The sequence below is a fragment of the Misgurnus anguillicaudatus genome, chromosome 9 (genome assembly GCF_027580225.2).
Source record: "Misgurnus anguillicaudatus chromosome 9, ASM2758022v2, whole genome shotgun sequence".
Taxonomy (NCBI): domain Eukaryota; kingdom Metazoa; phylum Chordata; class Actinopteri; order Cypriniformes; family Cobitidae; genus Misgurnus; species Misgurnus anguillicaudatus.
In genome coordinates, this window is record NC_073345.2 from 17,751,062 (window position 1) to 17,763,424 (window position 12,363).

The 12,363-nt window shown below is 39.6% G+C and overlaps 1 protein-coding gene and 1 long non-coding RNA gene across 2 annotated transcripts in view; both read right to left on the reverse strand.

Moving 5' to 3' along the window:
* The window catches only part of pcxa (pyruvate carboxylase a), a 154,959-nt gene that overhangs the window by 51,117 nt on the left and 91,479 nt on the right, over positions 1-12,363 (reverse strand). The window lies entirely within an intron of this gene.
* On the reverse strand, positions 2,111-3,645 carry LOC141366226 (uncharacterized). Its single transcript, XR_012371327.1, has 2 exons — positions 3,380-3,645; positions 2,111-2,916 (listed from the first exon to the last, which is right to left on the reverse strand). It is a non-coding gene; the product is annotated as an uncharacterized lncRNA (long non-coding RNA).

Consider the following 12,363-nt stretch of genomic DNA (forward strand, 5'->3'; position numbering starts at 1 on the left):
CGAAGGAAGTATGCCAAGGGAGACGCAGCGTCTCGTTCCCTTCTCAAGGAACAACAGTAGTTACATACGTAACCCGAGACGTTTTCATGTGTCAAACACAACTATGCAAAAAAGCATTTTGGTATGAATCAACATTCGCATACAGAAGATAGGAATGCGAATCTATGAATCTATTATACGTATATTTTCAAAAACTTCCCAGTGCCTTGAGTTTTTCCCCTCAGATTCACAAACTTTCAAGGATTTCAAGGACACATGGGAACCCTGAGAAATGGACGTGTTTCAAAAAGGCGGGGCATAGAGGAACAACAATAATGTACGGTACGTGGACAATAATGTGGTTTTTAACCATAAACCCCACGACCAGATTGTATTTCACAAAATAATGTTCTTTTTAGCAACGTAATAGAGGCTCTTAAAGACTTTATGTCTACCCGAGTTAACTACTTGTACTTTTGGTTACTATATCTGCCTCTGAACACCGTGTACTACCGCAATAGCCTAAACATTACAGACTCACAGAGTGTGATTTGTAAAATTTCAGGCATGCTTTATATTTCTAAAGCACCCCCCAGAGTGCATAAATGTCTCAACACAGCCTATGAAGAGTGTGCAACACAGAGTTCAGAAAACAGTGTGGGCAGCGCATGGAGACGAAACGAGTGCCTCTGACTGCCACAGGCAACACTCTGCCCCCCTTTACCCAATTAAAACCTACTGACTGGCACGTCGCTGGTTAGCACATCATGCATGCAGAAGGTGCAGTAACAGTGATGCAGACAGAGATGGCCTGTTCTCTCTCTCTCTCACTGGCAGTGATGACTTCACTGCAGCTGCACCCGAGCTCTTCCCCCCCACCTCTCTCTCTCTCTCTCTCTCTCTCACTGGCAGTGATGACTTCACTGCAGCTGCACCCGAGCTCTTCCCCCCCACCTCTCTCTCTCTCCTGAGAGTCTTGTCAAAACAACAACCCAGAAGTACACAAAATGCAGTCGAAGCAACTTTAGTCCTTTGAGCTTTAAACTCAAGCCTATTGAACCCTGAGCTTTCACCACAAAACACATCTGCAGTGTACAATGAGTGAGTGCTTTTCATGAAGGGGCTCCAACTCCGGTTTCACACCGCAAGCGTTAACAACACATATGCGTAGCGTGAGGAAAGCATTTGCCGCGCGGCCATTGTGCTTTCACACCGACTGCTTTTGCAGCGCATACTGTGCAGTTTAATAACAGTATTAAAATTTCAAGTTCACATTACTTTATTTTACATGCATTTATGAGCAAAACCTCTTCAAGACGCTTTTTGAAGGTCAGTGTAATTTATATAACTGATTTGTTTAATCCACATTGTTTTCATGCTGCTCTGGTCCGTGTAATGACAGATATAGATACAGATACAATACACAATTATAGACATAAAAAGCACATTATTAAATCAGTTTTTCTAAAGTTTACAATTCACCTTATTCCGCCACGCCCCTTTTTAATTCTTCGCTCTTCCGCATTTTGTCAACCGACTTCCGCTGCTAATATGGCACAGTGCATTCGGTGGTTAGTTTGGTGGTTAGAAGATTGTTTGTAGTTCACTATAACTTTAGCGAAATGACAAATATCGCTACTGCTGTAAATGTTTTAAATTAGGAGCACGGTTAAAACTTCATACGACGCTCGGATAGTCTTATTGTCCCATCAATCGTCTCGTGGTTAGACGATATGAAGCGGCCGCGGCAAGTAACATGGCATATTTAATTACCTCATCCTGTCAGGAGTTGATGGAGCAGCATCGAAAATTATTAAAAGTATGTCTACCAATATTTACACAGTGATTTCGTCTTTTTTTTATAGCAAATGTGCACCTTAGCCAGTCCAATAACTATTTCGTTTTTATGTGGTACCATGATAGAATTCATTTGCAAACTTGCCAACACTTATTCCTTCAAATCAGGAGACTTAAATCCTTTTAAGTGGAATCTACAAAGCTCACATATGGTTTAAGAAATTCCTTATAGATAATATCTGATCACACTGTAAAGGTTTATATAACTGCATGGGAGGTTACATCTGATCACATAGTAAATGTTTAATATAACTGCATGACATGTAACAGCTGATCACATTGTAAAGGTTTAATATAAATGCACAACATCTGATCACATTGTAAAGGTTTAATATAATTGCACAACATCTGATCACATTGTAAAGGTTTAATATAAATGCACAACATCTGATCACACTGTAAATGTTTAATATCACTGCATGACATATGATCACATATGAAGGTTTAATGTAACTTTACAACAGGTAAAGCAAGACCACCCTGCAATAAATTAAGACACAGCTTTATCGGAGTCATCAGGAGCTGATCCCAAGTGTTTTTCTGGAAGCTGTTGGTGTTTGTACTGGTAAAGTGCTTGGCGACTGTGTAATGGATGCAATATCAACCCTGTGTAAAGCTGAACCAAAGATGGTTGTTTCTCAGTAGAGATTTGTACATTTGTGCCAGCTCAACACATTGAAGCAGTTTCTTGGACAGGGTTTACAGGATTAGGATTTAATTATATTAGGACATTTTAGTTTTTACAAACAAACCCTACAAAAAAACAAGACTGGTCCGCATCTTGTGACAAAACAATGGCACTCATATATGTTAAGGTATGTCAGTAAAAGGTGTTTTTAAATTATTGTAGCTCAAATATGCATTTTAGCTTGGGACCAGGATAAGCCCTGTCTGGGAAACCGCACCATTGTTTTCCCATATCAGATGTATGTTGCTTCAGGTTGAGTTGTGATGTTAAAGTGTAGTTGTGGTCAGAGACGGATGGATCCTCCCATTGTGTTTCTGCATCACAGTTTAGGAAGATGTTGATTGTATCATCCTCCTCACAGTTGTCCACTGCATCACTACACATCAATGCATCTGTGAAAACAATATAACCATAAACAGTTTTATGTTAGTATTTAAAATAAACTTGCATCATGAGAATTAATATATAAATGGCACCCATACATAAACAGAACAGTGTGTAAGAGAGAGATGCATTAAAAAGAGACAGTAACATTATACACACAACCTTTAACTTCAGTGTTAAATAATACGTTGTTTAATAGGTCATTATCAATATCTAAATGAGAAATGAACTGACATTCTAGCATCTGAAATCTCAGTAACTTGTAGGAATCACGTGGGCTACTGTAAGAATGCAATGCACTATAATATCTCGTTGTACTATCGTAAATATAAAAATATAGGTGGACAATTAAAACCATTTAAATAGTTGCATTTTATAAACTAACGTTACTGATCTTAAGCGTATTTGTAGAACGGACTTCACAAATCTAACTTTAGGCGAACGAGCACAAAGTTAGCTAAGATAGCTTACCTGAAACTGGCCACCTTTTCAACACCCGGCGTGGTTTAAAGTTACCGGAACATCGTAGTCGAACCTTGGGATAAGGGTATTCCTCAGTTGGCTTAAAATTGGTAAGAAAGAAACATAAAGGCGCTCGGGTGAGCTTTTTAAGCTTTAACGCGTCGCCTTCAGTCACTGCCTCAGCTGCTCATCGTCTATGCGGCCGGAAGAACGTTGACAAAATGAGCGAAATGGCGCCGCCCTTGTTGTCGTGAAAAATAAGGTGAATAAAAGAAGGATTTCACTCAGTGATTGACAGCATGATGTAATCGATCGTGTTTTCCTTCAACATAAGCATAAGATGCTATAGATGTATCTGTTTCTGTGAAGATTATTGAGATTATTAAGATAGATGAGGATTCATTTAATGCTGGGGAGAGAGCACTGACAGCGCAGTCTTCAAGCAACAGTGTGTTTTTAAATATTTTATTGCTTTTTAAAAAAAATGACTGTTTAAACAGTTGGCATCACACTCATGATTTTATGGCAAAATTAAACTTTTTCGCATCAATCCACAAGCATTTCAACTATAAACAATGCACTGTCACTTTAATTGAGCGTGAGCAGCGCAGCAGAAATAGAGCCGACGGCGAAACGATTGCAGCACTGCTGCTTCAGCGCAACTCCTGCTACGTGAGCATGTGCCGCTCATGCTTGCAGTGTGAAACCGGCATAAGACATGCAGATGAAGTTTGTTAGTTTCACTCTAAAAATGGCTGGGTTATTTTTGACCCATAATGGGTAAATATTGGACAGAACACATGCTGCGTTAAAAAATGACCCAATGCTGGGTTATTTTAACCCAACTGTTGGGTTATTATACCCCATGGTTGCATAACAACCCAACATTAGGTCATTTCTAACCCAGCACGGGGTAATTTTTAACCCAGCAAGTGTTCTGTCCAATATTTACCCATTATGGGTCAAAAATAACCCAGCCATTTTTAGAGTGTCGTTTCAAAATTCAGCAGATGTTTGGCTGATGACACAACAAAGCCCTTATATTGTTTAGCCCCTCCCCTACTTATATAGACCACACCCAGATAGCTGCGTCTGCCCATTCTGGTCAGAAACATCTTAATCCATTTTGATGAATAAAAGTCCTGCCTTGCATCATTTTTCATTAAAGTGTATATCCTATTTGACTCCTAAAAAGTCAATATAATGTCAAGTATAATGGTCTGCTAATGCCTACTCAGACAGGATTAGCTTCCAAGACATATATTTAGTAATTAGTTTACTGTATATATAGACTACATACTAGTATTATCTCACAGTGCTCCAGAATCTCATTGGCGTCATTCCGAGGTTTGTTATTCCCAGATAACAACCACCTAAAATAACACGGCCTCATCCAGGTACTGCGCTCATCGTGACAGGTGCAGTTTAATACTTTCAAATATATTCAATATAAACATGCATAATTAATAACATATGAGATGACATTTACAAATGATTAAACCAAATGCACGTCCTTCTAAGGAAGGTTGCATTTACAGCTAATAACATCAAATCAATGTTTTGTGTCAATATATTAACTCAAGTAGCTGTGAACTAAGCAGTATAATGTACATCCAGCCGGTTGTTAATGCAAATCTCTTCAGGGCGATATAAGAACTTCTGTTTCCTGTCGGGGTCCTGATCACCCTGTTGGGATTTTTTCTGCAATAACAAGCGGCTGCCTGTACGTATTCCTTACTTAATGGAACATTAAAGGGGTGGTTCAATGGTATTTCATGCATTCTGACTTATTAACACAGTTATAGAGTTGTTTCCTTATGTAAACGTAGGCAAAGTGTAAAAAAAAGCAGTTGGGTGTGTTACAGAGTATTTCTGTGCCGTATGTACTTCGACAGGGTTCATACAAGTTTCGGAAAGTTTTTTTCGATTACAGGTCCAACTGACGTTTCAGGGGTTTCTATATGTATCACTCCTTTATATGGGCACATCCCCCGGAAAACCCCGCCCACCTGTCAATCAGCAGGAGACGCTAGAACTTACAAACAACACATGTTTAATTTTAAAACTCAACAATTGCATGAATGAAGAAGTGTGTTTTTGGATGTAAGGAGAAGAAAGTCAGCCTTATGAAAACAATCGATATGGTTTATTATCCGGGGTAGCAGCGGAGTTTTGCGTGTGTTTTTGATGCGCTGGATTTTCCCATGAGTTGCATGCGGTAAGACAGACTTCTGTCTTATGTTGGAAATAGGCACGTGCATATTATATAAATGACACGAACATGTAGTGAATCATAAGTTATAAGTGTTGTATACAGTTGCATGACTCGTACTCGCTCCTCTAGCGGTAGTAACTCCCCCTTCTTCATTTTTTCATACGTTATCGGAAAGATTTGGTAAAGCTAATCTTTCTTTTATAAATCTGATTAAACTAAAGACTCTTCGGAGATATAAAGGATGTAATACTACTCTATAGGTACTCCAGATTAACTTCAGAAATGCAGAAACTGCATGTTACGCAAACGTTAACTCTTTCCCCGCCAGCGTTTTAAAAAAAAGTTGCCAGCCAGCGCCAGCATTTTTCATGATTTTCACAAAAGTTTAATGCCTTCCAGAAAATGTTCTTCTTTAAATATATAAACAAACAATATATCAGATGAAAGAACAGACCCTCTGCTTTCAAAAAAAAAAACGTTTCATCCTACCTTCATTAGTTCTCTTGTAATCACCTCTCAAACATGGGCAGGTTTCTTCAAAAACACCCAATTTTGAGCAAAAAGCTGAGATAATTCCATTTTTGCGAAGGACTTTTGATAGAGATAAGATGCAGAGAGATCTTTAAAACATACACAGAGTTCTTTCTCTTTCACGTGAGGCGCTACTTCCGGGTTGTACAAGTTGCGGAAGTGCGCCACCTGGTGGATACTAGCGGTATTGCAGAAAGACGGAAAATCACATCATTGGCGAACGTCTCGATCGCCCTCCTAGTGACTGGTCCTAGTATAGGTCATAAATTCCGCCTCCCCCATGTTATTCAATGGGACTTGAGACCAACTAAATAATTTAATTACACTTCAATTATCTTTTTTGTAAGCTGTTTTTTGTCATTTACTGTAGTTTTTATCACGCTGATGTAAATTCAAGTGTTTGCTTTTAAAATACGTTTTTGATTAGTTATTTAATGCTATAAAACGTTGGTGTGACGATTAATGATTGACAGCTGTGATATGGGCATTCTGCGAAAGTGAGGGCGGGGCCTTGATTTCGCGGCTTTACTTCCTGCTCACTACTGCGCAGAACTGGTCTAGAAATCGCAATTGCCCAGACTCAAGACCCAAGATGTCAGCGCCGTATCGGGACACTGGCGGCTTTACTTTTCACCAATGGAAGAGAGCGAATGGGTGTCGTCCATCTTTTTTTACAGTCTATGATTCACACACAGGCTGGAAATAGTCCAGAACATACATTTAAATGATTCACTTGCGAATTCAAATTATGAAGAGTTTAGTCAATATAACTTAACTTGACCTCTTTATACAATCCTAATCCCCTTTAAATGGAGCTTAAATAAAAACACGGAAAAGGACCAAGTCATGGGAAATTTTATGCATGACACCGGATTCATCTGGATTATTAAGGTAAATGTAGGCTTCCACATAACTACACCACTCACATCAATGCATCCTATTTTTCTTCTTCATCTCCTGCTGTCTGGCCTCATCTGAATCCTAACACCAAGGACAGAAAGAACACAGCTAAGTGTACATTTTGACATATTCACCTCCCTCTACGCCTGTAGGTCATGATGTTCTCGTTTGCCTTTAATTTAAGCAGGGCGGGGAGATGTGATGGGGAAGGGAGGTCAGCGCTTTTAGAAACACACCACATCCGTGACTTTTTAACCATCCCTTCTGATATCCCCCCTGCCAGCAATGAATTACCCAGAAGCCTCTGCCTGTTTAGCTTCATGTCTTCTCCCTCTCTTTTGACTCTTATCAAGACGTACACCCTTTCCCATTGAGACAGGGCGAGTGCGGGAGTCTGACAGGAGCTTTTCTGTTTGTAGGTTGGAGCTGTCAGCCCCTTCTGCACCTCCCGGTACCCGCAGGGTGCATTCACTCTCACTATTAGTAGCTTTCTCTTCATCAGTATCAGTGGCTAGATTTCTTATTTTCTAACAGACCTCGGCTGCCAGCGCTGCAAGCCAGGACTTTGAAAAGACATTAAGTAATACTACTTAGGTTGCGAGGTGCCGTGCTCCATTCATGCGGCCCTTTTGTTCCTATAGCTTTGATTCTGTTCTCCTGTGAGCACCTTCTTTTTTTTAATGTTGAGTGGGAGAAAACTAAAGGCGTAAAGATTTTTTAGTATAACAACGTCAAGTTCACAAAGCATCTCCAACTGGCACCTTTGTTTTCTAGCTAATATGCTGATGATTACAGAAATCGAATCAAATGAACAATAACACTGTCTTCATTGTATAAATTAAATATAATTATAATTTTTTAGAGCTACAGAGGTGATTTTCTCTTGGGTTGTTTGATTAACATTAATGACACAGACTTAAGTAGGTTAATTGAGGTTACTGTCTCTAAGACTAAATCAGCACGGACTGTTTCTGACTCTAATCTATACATACACTTAAAACATAAACATATATTTTTATTAGAAAAAGAATACTTTGGAGATCATTTTGTTTGTATGTGCCCTGACAAGAACAGAAAGATTTTATGTTCACTTGCTCTTTGAAACGCGTCTCTCCGTGTGTGCACTTTTGAGGGCCCTTAACCCGTGCACACAAACAGACGGAGGGCGAATTCCAAACGGCGCAGCTACAGTCGCTCCACATAAAAACGTTACTTGGTTTTTGAGTGCTCTATTCGCCAAATGTATTGTAATCTACTACAGTATGAGACACAGTAGCGCAACTCTCGCTATGGTTTACACATCAAGAGTTCTGATCTTTAAAGGGAATAGAGATAATCACTGGACCGGACACAATCAGCAGCATGTGTGTCTGTGCGTACAGAAAGCTGCTTACATTAACGCCTTTTTGTGGTTAAATTGTTTAAAATCAATTGAATGTTAACATTTGCAAGCCTTTGAAATTTTAACGTGCAAATAATAAACTTTCCCCATTTAAATTTGCGTATTAATCCGCGAATCGCATTCAAGCCGAACCGTGGGTCGTGATTCGTACAGATCACGGATCAACTGCGATCCGTTACAGCACTATCTATGACTTACTTTCACTTTCATATGCGACAGTTTGCGCGTTGGCTTGATGAATAGATCGCTCATCTGTCTTGATGCGTGTTGCAGTAGCGTCATCATATCTGGCTACAACATTTTTAGCACTGTCACTTGACTCTCTCACTTAAAATCATGCTGTTCCCGCACATTTCCACACTATTTCAGTGATTGGCTCATTGGTTGCGAATCGTCTTTCTCATTTGAATAAAATTACGTCATTATGTTATGTTCACATCGCGACCCTTCCTCTTCCTTTCTTTCATATGTGAAATCAATGGTAGGCTATGCTTCGCTTCATCACGCTGCTGTTCAGTGTATTGAGAACAGCCGTCACTCGCGCACTATGCTGCTAATTTAATTTACAAGCTTGCACATAACTACTTTTAGGTGCAAATGCGAGTGAAATACTCGCACTGTAGAGCCCTGTGCCGGGAACTTTAAACGTCATCACCCATGAAAATCTCAAAAACAATGCAACATGGGCACAATTCCCAAAAAAGAAAGATTCATTTGCAGGTTATTTAAAATGTTTTTAATAGTTTGAAAAAACAGAACTGTTGGTAGCTTTTTGGTAATTATGTTGGTAAGGCTACCCCCTGTGGGGTAAAGGGCACCTATTGTCAGATTCACAATTTTACATTTCCTTTGGTGTGTAAGTGTATATTAGTACGTCAACGATATGCTAAAAGTACAAACCACAAAGTAAACAATGACGCAAGTTATCGTGTCCAACGTAAATCTCTTTTCTTGGACTAAAACAAACAGACGGACTGTAGGCAACAGTTTACTTCCTGGGATTGGTGATGTAGACAAGACCGAAATTATCATAATTCCTCCCACTTGGATTCATAGCCTGTAAATTAACTCCTGTTAGCATTGCATTGTGAGCAAACATGGTAAGGAGTGTCACACTGGAGCTACAAAACTGTACGGTATGTGGAAAATAATGTTTTTTAACCATACACCACGCGAACACATTGTATTATACCAAATACACAAAATAACGTTGTTTTTTAGCAATGAAATAGGTGCCTTTTAAACTAACAGAAAATGTTTATATTTGTGAAGATAACTTTCCGGTTGGCCTACAAAAACATGTCATCCCTGCTTTCTATAAAGTAACATTTTTTTGCTATTTTTCTGCTTCAAGTACATTTTTAAACATAATTGAATATCTTACACAATATTGCCTCAAGTAAATTTAATTTGTGTTAAAGATTAAAACAAGAGAAAAAATAGAGATTAAGAAAAGCACATTTTTACCCTAATGCCTCAATGATGTACCAATAATAACCAACAATCCTGAGAAATACCAGAACCTTCACATCCCCAAGGACTTAACTGAGGATTATGAGCAAAGGCACCATGATTTCAGCAACAGAGCCCTCGCGGGAGCACTGTTACATCTAGCTGGAGGCAAACAGCGGTTTCTAACAAGAACAGCTTTTTGCCGTTGGAAGAGCTTGTTTAGCGATAATGATGAGAGAAGCCAATGGAGGAAATACTTAAGACATGATCTGGAAAATAACAGAACTACACTAACACTGCACTTGGGCTGTACAAGTGCACTAGTGCCCATAAATGCAACACAGAGTGATCTCCAAAGTATCTCCTTTACCTTTACACCAACATGGCAAGCAGATGAGGATCAGCTTCAATCATCTCTGACAAGCAGGAATCATATAATGCAGTCAAATGAGTAATACTTTATCCATGGGGGTCAATTTAGCATTAATTAAAAAAATATGCAATAAAATATGAACAAAATTAATCTGGGTGTTGGAAGACACCACATAAGTGAAGATACCAGATTGACGGACAACGCTGGTAATAACAAAAAGTTACACAGAGCTGTGGGTGTGAACATGCAATGGAGAGCTGGTGCTTCAGCTTTTTATTTTAACCATTGTATGACTGGTACTAGAAAAGTACAGCTCTATCGTGATAGAGGTTGAAAAGATCATGATGACTGTGGAAGGACAAACACACTTCAGACTCGAGACCGCGGCCCTCCTGGGAGAACAGGCTGGCGTATTTGAGCGTGCGTCCTGATTCAATTTCACATATTTACTTAGAGGGAGACCGCTCTTCCCCTGTTTTTCTTACTTCATACTTCCCTCCCTCTCTCTAGGGCCCTTAATCTCTGTCAGCGTCCATCATTCTTCCCACGCCTCCAGCATGCAGATACACACTCCATTCTCGCAACTTCCACTTGCATTCTGCCGGTATTCAGCGCGGCCTCCAGGCTCCTAACACAGGCTCAACTTCTTGACAGTGATGAAGATATCTTGATGTCATATAAAAGCAGTCCTCGCAGAGAAGAGTCACTAGAGATACAAATTTAAAGAAACAAGCAGAACGAAAGCATCGGAGAACAGCAAATGACTTATTTCAGATCCACATGGAGCGCGGTTTGCTCAGCGTGAGCTTTTGAAAGCCAGCAGGACGGTGCTGAAAAACATAATGAAACATTCAGGAGTTTATTTAATCACACAGAACTGTTATCACCAGGGGCGTAGCTTCGGCTCCAATTGTTTTTCTTTTCTTGACTTCCTTTACTTCAAAGCAACTGATGTCCTGCTGTTTCTAATTGAGGTTTCTTGCAAAGAAATGGCCTGTTTCTTCAAACATCTGTCTAGAACACCATGCACACCTACTGAAGCCTCCATAATGGCCAACAGCGTGGTTTGCCAAATGCTACCCAGGCTTGTACAAAAGGAGCTGTCAGAGCACGACTGCCTGTGTGCATGCCTTGAATCCAATAGCAGCCGACTGCGGTCAAACGAAAAAACCTCACTTAAGTGTAGACATATATTATTTAATCTGCACAGTAAAAGGCTTTAGTCATTAGATCACTTTCCATGGCAAAATGATTTAAAGTCATTGGGATACATTTATAGAAAAACTACCTATAATAAATCGTGACTCAAGCACAGCCTGATCAAGCTGAAAGATTTCCAGAAGGGGTGAAGCACAAGACGACTTTGGGCCAGAATCGCAGTAAATAAGTAATGTTACAGCACAGTAAAAAGGGAAACGAGTGGAAAGAAAAAAAAAATTATTTCCTTGCACAACCTTTGCCTAAACAGTAAGACGACGCCTCAATCCTCTGCTTCATTTGTAAACGCTTTAAAGTGCCCATCTTATGACTGCTTTTCCACAAGTTAAATAGGTGTATGAGTTCCATAAAGCATGTTCCAAAAGTTGTTTGCTCGAAATAGCTTGTAGGAAAAGATTGTTACCCATCTCTAGTAGCCTCTGTTTCACTGCATTTCAGATTGTGCCGTTTTGAGGTGGTCATTACATATTTATGAGCTGCTGCTCCTTTGGCCACGCCCCACTACTAACGTCATGTGCCCGTGCATAGTGATATCGTGAGCAGTACAGACCATACTGTGTTATTATTTTATATATTATTATTATTAACGGTTTATGTTGCCAACAGACAAATCAAGCAAAAAGTATCACTAATAAGCACACTACAGGAGAAGAAACTCATGACACACAATATTTCAAGAGTACATTGTGATGTAGCAGTTTCAACAATACATTTGTTTTCCCTGGACAATGCTAACATATTCCCGTTATAAACCTTTTCAAACGCATTATTTTCGCAAATTACAGAAATTAAGACCCGGCGGGGGATGTATACTGCTTGTGGACCGCGTGCTAATTGCTAGAAGCTAGCGGGAGGTCCGGAAAGTTATAAGAGACTCGGGCGTACGTTAGCCTAGTCAGAAA